Consider the following 13,300-nt stretch of genomic DNA (forward strand, 5'->3'; position numbering starts at 1 on the left):
AGGTAGACACAACACAGCGCAGCCCAGAACACGCCATCAGCCATTCACTGGGCTGGAAACGCGCGAATGTGCGTATGGAAACTACGAGAAGTGCGCGTTGCGACCAAGCTTTGGCGATCCGGAACGCGTTACGTTACTGGTCCAGCGGCAACACCGTGATGGGCATGACGGATCCTTCACACAGTCAGCGCGAGTGAACCACGAGCACGCACGAGTCACCGAAGACACCTGTGCATACGCCAAAGTCTCGCAGCAGGCTAAAGCAGTCAGTGCCCCGTGACATGGGGCTCGACCAATAGGCAAACCCTGGCATGCACAGGAGGATGCGACAGGGGGTGGGGCCACAGAACAAGAAGGGGCTGATCTGGGATCAGAAGGGAACAGGTTCGGTTCTGATTACGACACTGGCAGGATGTCCCCGGGCTGGCACAACAGAGAATCATATTGGCGTGTTAAAAGCTTACCAAAGGCTGTCCAGTCAGTCTGCTTAACAAATTCATCTGCTCATTACAGTCCCAGAGGGAGTAAGTGATCACGAATGAGAGATCCCCAGACCCTGCACTGCAGTTGCCAGACACGTGACAGACTGATGGCGTTTGTGTATTTGGAATCAGACGAGTTTGAACCTGTGTAATAAACGTTTGTAAAAATCTCTTAGCCATTCCCGGTCACACGGTCTCTGCTTCGCCGTTTTAAATGGAATTTGATGTTCTTTAACAGCTACTAGCCGACCACTGAAATTCCAAACAGTGAGGTCGTGTGAGGATCGTGGCGTTTGGAAAATAATCTCTGTGTTTGCCCATCCGCAATTTTCAGAAATCCGTTCGAGAGGATTGGCATTGGCACTGGCAAGGCCACTGTGTGGGAGCTGACGTAGAAGGTGTAGAAGGCACCCATCTCCTCGGCCGGAGCATCGCGACGTTCCTGGGACGAGAGGAGCGGCTCCGGGCGCTCTCTCTCCGCCCGGCACGGCGTGCTGCGCTTCGGTTTGTCGCCCAGCCCTTCGTGTTCTGGTTAGGCGACGAGAACAGCAACCGTACGGACACCCACGTGCCCCTCCCATCCTGCGTGGGAGGGGTCCGTGTAGACGGGCGAGTGGGCAGCGCCTACGGTGGATGCGTCCCTGGGCACCGGTGCCACGCGGAAACCCGCGCGGCTCGCGCTGGCGTTTGGCAGCTGCTCCAGAAGCAGCGGCGCCGCTTGCTCTGATGCATGATGTTGTTCCAAGCGGAGCGGAGCTGCTTGGAGAACGTGACCTACTTTTCGGCTGAGATGCGAACGTGCTGGAGGCTGCACGCTGCTTTTCTCAGTTGTGGAGATTTTTTGTTTGTTTGTTTGTTTTCACACCTTTTACTGAGATCTGCACCCGCCTCTCTGCCTACCCAGACAGCAGAAAGGCAGCTTTGCCTTATGAAAAATATAACGTAATTATGTCTTACTTAAAAATGTAGTGTATGCATATCTTACTTAAAATGTATGAAATCAGAGATTTTAGTGGCTGAATGGCATAACAATTCTTTATAATAATATTGTGAAGATGCTCATCACTGATCAACATCAGCATCATGAGGAGGATGATGGGAGTTTGACAGATATGAGATGTTTGGTGTTGTATGTAAACAATGGGAGATGCTCCACACACTGAGACTGAGATGTTTGGTGCTGTATGTAAACATTGGGAGATGCCCCACACACTCTGAGACTGAGATGTTTGGTGTGGTATGTAAACACTGGGAGATGCCCCACACACTCTGAGACTGAGGTGTTTGGTGCTGTATGTAAACACTGGGAGATGCCCCACACACTCTGAGACTGAGATGTTTGGTGTGGTATGTAAACACTGGGAGATGCCCCACACACTCTGAGACTGAGATGTTTGGTGTGGTATGTAAACACTGGGAGATGCCCCACACACTCTGAGACTGAGGTGTTTGGTGCGGTATGTAAACACTGGGAGATGCCCCACACACTCTGAGACTGAGATGTTTGGTGCGGTATGTAAACAGTGGGAGATGCCCCACACACTCTGAGACTGAGATGTTTGGTGCGGTATATAAACACTGGGAGATGCCCCACACACTCTGAGACTGAGGTGTTTGGTGCGGTATGTAAACACTGGGAGATGCCCCACACACTCTGAGACTGAGGTGTTTGGTGTGGTATGTAAACACTGGGAGATGCCCCACACACTCTGAGACTGAGGTGTTTGGTGTGGTATGTAAACACTGGGAGATGCCCCACACACTCTGAGACTGAGGTGTTTGGTGTGGTATGTAAACACTGGGAGATGCCCCACACACTCTGAGACTGAGGTGTTTGGTGTGGTATGTAAACACTGGGAGATGCCCCACACACTCTGAGACTGAGGTGTTTGGTGTGGTATGTAAACACTGGGAGATGCCCCACACACTCTGAGACTGAGGTGTTTGGTGTGGTATGTAAACACTGGGAGATGCCCCACACACTCTGACATTGTGCCTTCCCATCAGCACTGTTCACTCCATTTAATCGTATTCGTTTCTCTTGTACAAAGTTCCCCTTCACTGAAACTGCCAACCTGGACTTTCACACACACAATGTTTGGAAGGGAATTTCTTTTCAAGATGCAGCTGAGTGCTTCCAACTCTGTGTGTGTGTGTGTGTGTGTGTGTGTGTGTGTGTGTGTGTGTGTGTGTGTGTGTGTAACAGCCTCACCCTTTCCTATCTCCTATCTCCTAGTCTCACATTCCCTGTGGCATGTAGGACTGTTGTAAAGTCTTCCTGGTAATTAGTTTTTGTTCTCTTTTTAAGTCAATGAAGACTTGAGACTCGTTCACAGATGGCGATGGAGGAGAGAGAGAGACCGTGACCATGCACGGTGTTCATATCTCTTCTCCTCACCTTTCTCTGATACGTCACTATTCTTTCTAACTTTGTAATGGCATTATGTACAGTGACACCACACATCACCACTCCTCTGATTAAAACCCAGTGGACGTATTGATCCGATGCACGGTGTACCTCTGTGAACGGACCGATTAATAAGCGAGAACGAAAGAGTGGGGTCTGGACAAGCAGGGAGACACTGTCCTCTAGAGAGGACACCACAATCACAGCACAGGAAGTCCCCACGTGGAGGAAGGAAGTAGGGACTAAATGAGACGTTTCAGCCCCGCCTCCTTCTATGACAGAGCAGCAGTAAGGATCTGGGGGCGGGGCTAAGCGCAGGTGAGCTGATAACAGGACTGAGATCCCCTCGAACGGAACGGTCCCTCTGAAGATGGGTTTCGCCACGCTGCTTTCCGAGGTAGGAGCAGACGGTGTAATGACACAGCAGCATGGTGCCCCCTGCTGGTACACAAACACAGCTGTGCCGGGTGTCTGAGGTTCGAGGCGTCAAACACGAAGCTTCAGTTACATAAACGATACGTCTGAATCGTGTGGTTTGCTTATTTCAGAGACTCCTACATGCAGACCGTATGTGAAGAGAGGTGTGTACTGCAAAGAGCTCGGGGGGGATATTCAACAGTGGAGAACGACAACAGGGGGCGTGTTTGGATATCAGGGGTCGCCTCTGTACGAGTGCATCGGCCCCCTTCAAGGTCAGGACTGATCACAGAAAGCAAGGTGATGAGACAGACATTAACTGTTCGGGGGGAGGGGGGTGGAGGAGGAGTGTGTGTGTGCACGCGTACGAGCGTGCGTGTGTATCTGTGCACATGTGTGTGTAAGGGCACGTAGGCGTGTGTGTGCGCACGTGCATGTGTGTAGGAAAAGACCACATTGTTTACTCAGACAGACATAGCTGTATGCACGAAAACACCAAATCTTATGGTTCTTATTATAACTCTCAAAAATCTATCTTGCATTAGCAGCAGTGGATTAAACAATCTTGCAAATTGGTTTCATCATGTATTGCTTAGGTTCGTCACATTTAAACGTCCAAATCCTCGTGGGATTAATAACGTGTGGAGTACAGTTAGGTGCAGAGTGAAGAAGAGAGAACCTGCGAACAAGCACCCAGTACACAGAACGCAAAACATGAAGAGAGTGTGTTGGTGAGTGGATGAGAGAGCGTAGAACACACACACACAGTCTTGCAGCCTGACTTGGTGGGTTTGTCTCTCTGTCGATGGTGTGAGATCTATGTTTTACAAATCGCTGTTGCAGAGCGGTGTAGCCACACACCCCATACCCGCCTAGTGAGGAGTGTGTGTGTGTGTGTGTGTGTGTGTGTGTGTGTGTGTCCAGGCTGAGAGGGTGGGACAGAGATTCCAAGGGAGGAGTGTGGGGTTTGCCCAGACAGCTAAACCAAACCACGCCGCTCCTGGTTTCCATGGCAATGGCAAACAGATGAATGAGTGACATCATAGCAGCTGGGAGGTGAGAGAGTGTGAAATTGATTTGGCGGAGCGAGGCGGGGGCATACGCAGACACACGGCTCCTTTCGTCGCGCGTGCACGCTCGCGCTCGTGCGCTTGCTCGCTCGCTCGCTCGCTCGCTCTCTCCTCTCTTTTTCTTACTCCCTGTCCTTTCCTGACACCTCCCTCTCTGTGGACTGGATCTCCGGTATGGACGCTGTCTTTCTTCTTCCTCTGCGTTGTGTCTTGGGCAGATCTGTGGACGCGGCTTCGCTGTTTCTGGTCACGGTTCCTGAGGAACCGCGAGCTTGTCATGTTGTTCTCGCGCGAGGAGAGGAGAGATTGAGTGTGCAGAAAAGAAAAGGAGTGCGTGACGAGAGAATGAAAGATGGTGTGCGCGCGCGCGTGTGTTCGCATGGCTGTGTCCAAGCGCGTGGTTGCCAGTGCAAGTCAGATGTGCACTGGGAAGTTGATTTGTCCATGAATGCACGGCGTATGGCGTGAGTCTGTGTAGACGTGCTGAACGTCCTTGCACTGTTTTAGCCTCTAACGTGCGTGGAGGCGCACGTCCGCTCTCAATTCCTCCCGTCATTCTCGTAGCGTTGTGTCGGAGGCGTTTGACGTGAGCTGATGAACAGAGCTGGCTGCTGTCTGTGCATGGAGACTGGTACAGGCTCTCTGGTCCTAACCCCTCTTACTGGTGATCACATGGCTGTTTGTATGCACGAATAGGATATTATCTGTGTGTGTGTATGTGTGTGTGTGAGTGCATGTGAGTAAATGTGTATGCACATGCACATGGATATAAACAGATATCCAGTCAGGTGTGAGTGTGAATAGAGCACGAAAATGTTCGTTCCATCCATGTTCATGAGAAAATAGCATAAGGTGTGTTAATGTCTCGTGTTGTCGCTGTGTGTGTGTGTGTGTGTGTGTGTGTGTGTGTGTGTCATCTGAGGATGGTCCATACAGTGGTCTCCTCTGCTCCCAGTGTTCAGTGGGAAAGCTCGCAGTGGGTGTTTCCCAGCCACTAGAGTGAAGAATCTACCCACCATGTCTGCACTGTGTGATTAATGGGAATGAAACCTGGTGACCTTCCCAACAGTGACCCTTAGAGAACGTGTGGGGTCACAGACAAGCCAATCAAAATGCTTCATTTACTCCGATTAGAGTCTGGCTTCTGCGAGGAGAACAGTACGGAGTACACAGGGAAATAAAATTTATATCAAGATGTATATCAAGTATTTCAATAAAATTTAATTTTGAGTATACATGTCTCTACACAGAGCACATGCTTGTATGTGTAAATACAGTGTGTGTGTGTGTGTGTGTGTGTGTGTGTGTGTGTGTGTGTGTGTGTGTGTGTGTGTGTGTGTGTGTGTGTGCATGAGTGATTATGGATGTTTTCCCCTGCATTTTGGGAGCACTTTCAGCTGAATCTCTGCATATGAGCACTTCACCACAATCAATTATTAATTCTGCTCATTATGCATGCGGACTCGTTTAGCTGTTTCATTTGAATCTATACGGTCTGTGTGCAAAGGCGGCATGGGTCAGAAAACGCTCCCGGAGTGGGGCACTCCCACATGAGCTGGGCTAACACTGTTCCTGCTTACATACATCATGGATACTTGCATCTTTCTGCCTTCTTGGACTTGTAAGAGTTTAACTGCCTGGGTCAATGAGGCAGAGTAGTGAAAATACCAGTGTCTTGATCATGTGTGAAATATTTGGGTTTGCTACATAGCAGTGGTGGCTCAGTGGTTAGGGAGCTTGACTTGTAATCAGAAGGTTGCCATTTCAAGCCCCATCACTGCCAAGCTGCCACTGTTGGGCCCCTGAGCAAGACCCTCAATTACTCAAGTTGTGTTCAGTCATAATTGTAAGTCACTTTGGATAAAAGTGTCAGGTAAATGTAGCAGAACCGATTCTAAATTGTAAGCGTGTAAGAGCTTGACTCTAAAACAATTGTCTTAATGTGAAGACACTGCCCCCTTCAGGATTTTGCTGAAAAGTACAGTTTAGGTATATATAATTTACACTGTCCTGTCCTGTCACCTTCTCTCTCTCTCTCTTTCTCTCTCTCTCTCTCTCTCTCTCTTTCTCTCTCTCTCTCTCTCTCTCTCTCTCTCTCTCTCTCTCTCTCTCTCTCTCTCTCCTGTTATATTACACTCTATTATAAAAGTGTTCCTCCAAAGGATGGGGTTGCTTGGCAACATGATAATTTTGTTTACAACACAGAGGACTGAGCAAATGTGCGTATGTGTGTGCATGTGTGGTGTGGGTGTGTGTGGTATTCAGATCATCTGGTACACATGTCTGTGGTCTCTCTCTCTCTCTCTCTCTGTCTCTGGGGAGAAACTCACACCACACAGTTCCCGTGTGCTTTCTCATGGAGGAGAGAGAGAGAGAGAGAGAGAGAGAGAGAGTGCCTCCCAGACCCTTGGGAGGGCAAACCCAGTTGTGTGTGTGTGTGTGTGTGTGTGTGTGTGTGTGTGTGTGTGTGTTTGGACGGCGCTCCAACTTTGGACTGGACATCTGGACCCCATACCTGGCTCCTCTCCCGGAATTAGAAGGAATCCTGTTCTAGATAGATGTACCTGCCCCACACCCCTCTGCTTGGCCACATGTCATGAGAGGCTTTTACCCAGCTGAGTGATTGGGGTGGGGGGGCGAGTGTGTTGGGAACAGCCTACAGGCTGGCTCTCGTCAGTTACCATCGCTGTCTCCACACTCCTCACGCGGGGGAGGAACAGGAGGAGGCCTGTCGCCTGTGAGGGTGACTAGAAAGTTGAACTCAGGACTGTGGGGCTGAGAATGTGCAAGACTGCGCTCCGCTGCACTGCTGCATCGTGGGTAATGGCCGTGAAAACCCACCTGCCTGCCTGCCCTCCGCTCTGTCCTCACTGCTGAGAGAGGGAGAGAGAGAGAATGAGACAGACAATGAGAAAAAAATGAGAGATAATGAGAGCGAGAGAGAGAGAGAATGAGAATATGTATGCTAAATGGTGCTGTTATACAGTGGGACAAATGAGGATTCTAAATCTCTCTCGCTCTCTCTCTCTCTCGCTCTCCTTCCCTCTCCCCCTTTCACTCACTCTCTCTCTCTCTCTCTCTCTCTCTCTCTCTCTCTCTCTCTCTCTCTCTCTCTCTCTCTCCCCCCCCCTTTCACTCTCTCTCGCTCTCATATCCCTCTGGCTATGTCAGTTAATGGCCTGTATTAATCACGATCTTTTCAGTCGTCCTGTACTTTGTGTGAGCGGTTGAGTGTGCAGACGTGAACGTCCTTGTGTGGCCACGCGAGTGTAAATCTAAGAGAAGGTGTTGGAGGTCCTAACGGGAGAAGAAAGACCGCTGAGCGTGACCTGAACCTGCGACACCCTCATCTAAAGAGACCCAAATAATCACAGAAATGTCTCTCTCCTCTGTTGCCCTGCTGGTGTTTAGAAGTGATGTTCTCCAGACTTCCTGCACGGTCATAACCGCGTGATTCAGATCCACGCGTGATTCTGAACCCTCTTTCTCTCCTGTAAGGTGAATGAGTTTTTGTTTTGATGAATTATTTGGGAAGGTTTTGCAAACACGCCCTTGTTTGCCTCTCTACAGGTCACGATTCTCTTTCCAATTTCCCCTCTCTCTCTCTCTCTCTCGCTCTCCTTCCCTCTCCCCCTTTCACTCTCTCTCTCTCTCTCTCTCTCTCTCTCTCTCTCTCTCTCTCTCTCTCTCTCTCTCGCTCTCCTTCCCTCTCCCCCTTTCACTCTCTCTCTCTCTCTCTCTCTCTCTCTCTCGCTCTCCTTCCCTCTCCCCCTTTCACTCTCTCTCTCTCTCTCTCTCTCTCTCTCTCTCTCTCTCTCTCTCTCTCTCTCTCTCTTTCTCTGTAGAGTTGGGTGTGGCCGGGGCTGCTGGTGGCAGTGGGCGGGTCCCCTGGGTGTGGGCGGGGCTGCTGGTGGCAGTGGGCGGGTCCCCTGGGTGTGGGCGGGGCTGCTGGTGACAGTGGGCGGGTCCACTGGGTGTGGGCGGGGCTGCTGGTGGCAGTGGGCGGGTCTCCTGGGTGTGGGCAGGGCTGCTGGTGGCAGTGGGCGGGTCCCCTGGGTGTGGGCGGGGCTGCTGGTGGCAGTGGGTGGGTCCCCTGGGTGTGGGCGGGGCTGCTGGTGACAGTGGGCGGGTCCACTGGGTGTGGGCGGGGCTGCTGGTGGCAGTGGGCGGGTCCCCTGGGTGTGGGCGGGGCTGCTGGTGGCAGTGGGCTGGTCCACTGGGTGTAGGCTTATTAAGCATTCAGGTGGCAGTAGCAGAAAAGTTTTCAGCTCTTGTGATTTGCCAGATGATGAAATGGATCTTAAATGGGATCTATGACGCTTAAGCTTTACTTGAGACCGAGTCAAAGTGTGTGTGTGTGTGTGTGTGTGTGTGTGTGTGTGTGTGTGTGTGTGTTTATTAGCTTTTTAATGATCCCTCTCTGACTATAATCATTCACCCACTGGGAGGTTTTTTTTTTTAGCTTTTGCAGGATATTAAAATTTTATCACTGTAATTACAAATGTATTGTGTGCATGGACACCAGGACAGAGTACATAAACCCATACATATGTAAAGTGTCTCTAGCCAATCATTCACTCACATCTTGCCTATTTGAAATCAATTTGTGTGAGATTTTCATTTACCTGTCTACTGGTTAGGAAAACGAACCCACTAATTATGCTAACGACATTCAGCATTCAAATATGGCGTGGAAATATTTATTTGTGTAAAAAGAACACGACGCCTGAATAATGAACAATGAGCCGAGCCCCCGTGCTGCGTTTAGTCCGCGTCCTAGATCAGGGCATCTCCTGTCGGGACTCCTGCGTCCGAGCAGGAGGAAGGGAGGTGCTGTCGGCCGCAGGATGCGCTCCTCCTGCTGGTCTAATTAACGGCAGTGGCATCCTCGGGCGTGCGGGTGCGGACCCTGTTGAGGAAGAGGAGGGGCAGAGCTATTTCTAGCACTCACCCGAAGACGCGCACCACTCGGCTGTCATATGCAGGGGAGCACAGGACAGCCGTGACTGTGGCACTTCATGATCACGCACACACACATACATGCACACGCGTGCACACACAGGTACACACACATACATGCACACGCGTGCACACACTTAAATACACAAATACACACATACATGCACACGCGTGCACACACAGGTACACACACACACATACATGCACATGCATGCACACACTTAAATACACAAATACACACACACACACACATACATGCACACGCGTGCACACACAGGTACACACACACACACATACATGCACACGCGTGCACACACTTAAATACACAAATACACACATACATGCACACGCGTGCACACACAGGTACACACACATACATGCACACGCGTGCACACACTTAAATACACAAATACACACATACATGCACACGCGTGCACACACAGGTACACACACACACATACATGCACACGCGTGCACACACAGGTACACACACACACATACATGCACATGCATGCACACACTTAAATACACAAATACACACACACACACACATACATGCACACGCGTGCACACACAGGTACACACACATACATGCACACGCGTGCACACACTTAAATACACAAATACACACATACATACACACGCGTGCACACACAGGTACACACACATACATGCACACGCGTGCACACACTTAAATACACAAATACACACATACATGCACACGCGTGCACACACAGGTACACACACACACATACATGCACATGCATGCACACACAGGTACACACACACACACATACATGCACATGCATGCACACACTTAAATACACAAATACACACACACACACACACATACATGCACACGCGTGCACACACAGGTACACACACATACATGCACACGCGTGCACACACTTAAATACACAAATACACACATACATGCACACGCGTGCACACACAGGTACACACACACACATACATGCACACACAGGTACACACACACACATACATGCACACACAGGTACACACACACACACACATACATGCACATGCATGCACACACTTAAATACACAAATACACACACACACACATACATGCACACGCGTGCACACACAGGTACACACACACACATACATGCACACACAGGTACACACACACACATACATGCACATGCATGCACACACTTAAATACACAAATACACACATGCACATGCATGCATACACTCACATGGGCTGCATGCACAAGTACACACACACACACACACACACACACACACACACACACACACACACACACACTAACCCATACTGGACATAGAGTGTAAAACACCAGTATGCTTGTCTCTGTGAACACTTTGATTTATATGTAGAGGACCATCTGTGCTGTTCTTCCTCTGATGGGGAGTCCAATCCTGCTGACCCCACGGACACTCCGGCTGTGGTTTCTGAGTCTGAGCGGACGTTAGAGAATGATGGGGTGCTCCTCGGTTCCTCCGGCCCGTTCCGGAGGCCTGATACTGGTATTAATGGTTACTCTGACCTCTACGTCCACCAGCAGAGCTCATGTAATCAGACACCGCTACACTTTACAGGGATTTCCTGGGTCTGACAGTCGGCACACGTACACACACACCTTAGCGCGCACACAGACGCTCACCAGCTCACGTCATCTGAAAATGCGCCCCTCCCCCACCCCACCCAACTTGCATTCTCTGAGCTGTGACATTTAACTCAAACGCTTTCTCTGCGTGCGTCTCAGAAGAGCTTGCCTGCTCTCTCTGCACATACCTCTGTCTTGTGTTTTCTTGAAAGCTGAGAGGAGATTTGCATTGGGCGAGATGACGTCACGATTTTGCTTTTTGTGGTGTGGTGTTTGTCACATAAGCACAGTAGGTCCATGTACTGACCGTCTGGGTCAGACTCTCCAGACTGTGTGTGTGTGGAGTAGAGGCTGGTGTAAGGATGCTTAGTCCCCTACAGTGGTGTGGGAACTAGCCAGGTAACGAGTGAGGCGTAACCACCTGCAAGGAACACGTGCAAACGCAGGAACACGTCCTTTCACTGGGCTTCACCTCCTGCTCATCCATCCCTCCAGTGGGCTCCACCTCCTGTTCATCCATCCCTCCAGTGGGCTCCACTTCCTGCTCATCCATCCCTCCAGTGGGCTCCACCTCCTCCACCTCCTGCTCATCCTCCAGTGGGCTCCACCTCCTGCTCATCCATCCCTCCAGTGGGCTCCACCTCCTGCTCATCCATCCCTCCAGTGGGCTCCACCTTCTCCACCTCCTGCTCATCCTCCAGTGGGCTCCACCTCCTGCTCATCCATCCCTCCAGTGGGCTCCACCTCCTGCTCATCCATCCCTCCAGTGGGCTCCACTTCCTGCTCATCCATCCCTCCAGTGGGCTCCACCTCCTCCACCTCCTGCTCATCCTCCAGTGGGCTCCACCTCCTGCTCATCCATCCCTCCAGTGGGCTCCACCTCCTGCTCATCCATCGCTCCAGTGGGCTCCACCTCCTGCTCATCCATCCCTCCAGTGGGCTCCGCCTCCTGCTCATCCATTCCTCCAGTGGGCTCCGCCTCCTGCTCATCCATTCCTCCAGTGGGCTCCGCCTCCTGCTCATCCATCCCTCCAATGGGCTCCGCCTCCTGCTCATCCATCCCTCCAGTGGGCTCCACCTCCTGCTCATCCATCCCTCCAGTGGGCTCCGCCTCCTGCTCATCCATCCCTCCAGTGGGCTCCGCCTCCTGCTCATCCATCCCTCCAGTGGGCTCCGCCTCCTGCTCATCCATCCCTCCAGTGGGCTCGCCTCCTGCTCATCCATCCCTCTAGTGGGCTCCGCCTCCTGCTCGACTCCTTTTCATCCATTACCATTTCCAGTTGCTCTTCATTTCCACTCTGCCACGCAGGGTTTGATCCTGATGTTATTGAGGGTGGGGTTTGATCCTGATGAGGGTGGGGTTTGATCCTGCCGTCACTGAGGGTGGGGTTTGATCCTGATGTTATTGAGGGTGGGGTTTGATCCTGATGTTATTGAGGGTGGGGTTTGATCCAGTTGTTATTGAGGGTGGGGTTTGATCCAGTTGTTATTGAGGGTGGGGTTTGATCCAGTTGTTATTGAGGGTGGGGTTTGTTCCTGATGTTATTGAGGCTGGGGTTTGTGTTGTGCGCCCCTGGGTCCTTTTGCTTTCAGCCTCTCATCCTTACATCGATATCTCTCTCTCTCTCACTCTCTCTCTCTCTCTCACACACACACTCACTCTCTCTCTCTCTCTCTCCCTCCCTCCATCTGTCGTTCCCCTGCATTCCTCCTCTGTCTCAGCTCTGTTGAGGGTATTTGTTGGGTGGGTGTTGTGTGGGGTGGGATGTGTCTGTTCTGGGTGTGTTGGGTGGATGTGTCTGTCCATGGGCTCTGTGACCGTAGAAGATGAGGGCTGGGTGCTCTCATGGCTTCTGAGCGTGCGGGACCAGGGTGTGTGGGTTCTGAGCGTGCGGGACCAGGGTGTGTGGGTTCTGAGCGTGCGGGACCAGGGTGTGTGGGTTCTGAGCGTGCAGGACCAGGGTGTGTGGGTTCAGGCAGGGCAGTGCTGTGGTTATTCCCACAGTGGACTGTTTACATATAAGAAGTTGAAGGATGCAGAAGGAAAGAGTTAATTAAGACCGTGACCTGGATATGGATGAAGCCTTCATTCCTGAGTCTCTCTCCATCCCTCCCTCTCTCTCTCTCTCTCCCTCCCTCCCTCTCTGCTCTCTTTTTAACCTTTTAAATTAAGGAAATTAATTAACCTTTTCAATTAATTGAACTTTAACCTAGAAAATTAAGAATTCTGTTATAATAATTAACTTCAACAAAGACCTGGAATTGGTATGAAAAAAAGGAAGCTGTCAAGATGAAGTTAAAGAAGTGAAAAGAGGAATATAAATAATAATGAGGGAAGAAATAAATAATTTGATTAACACATAAAGGTGT

The 13,300-nt window shown here is 50.8% G+C and overlaps 1 protein-coding gene across 3 annotated transcripts in view; it reads left to right on the top strand.

The window, feature by feature from the left end:
* Positions 1-13,300, top strand: part of myo16 (myosin XVI) — a 109,817-nt gene that overhangs the window by 5,651 nt on the left and 90,866 nt on the right. The window contains exon 1 of one of the 3 annotated variants that reach the window (XM_081720515.1): positions 4,260-4,362. The exons of the other annotated variants lie outside the window; for them this stretch is intronic. The gene's annotated coding sequence lies outside the window, so the exon portion shown is untranslated. Of the gene's footprint in view, positions 1-4,259; positions 4,363-13,300 lie in introns of those variants that run through there. 3 annotated transcript variants of the gene reach the window in all.

The sequence above is a fragment of the Electrophorus electricus genome, chromosome 9 (genome assembly GCF_041902795.1).
Source record: "Electrophorus electricus isolate QZ-2024a chromosome 9, ASM4190279v1, whole genome shotgun sequence".
NCBI lineage: Eukaryota > Metazoa > Chordata > Actinopteri > Gymnotiformes > Gymnotidae > Electrophorus > Electrophorus electricus.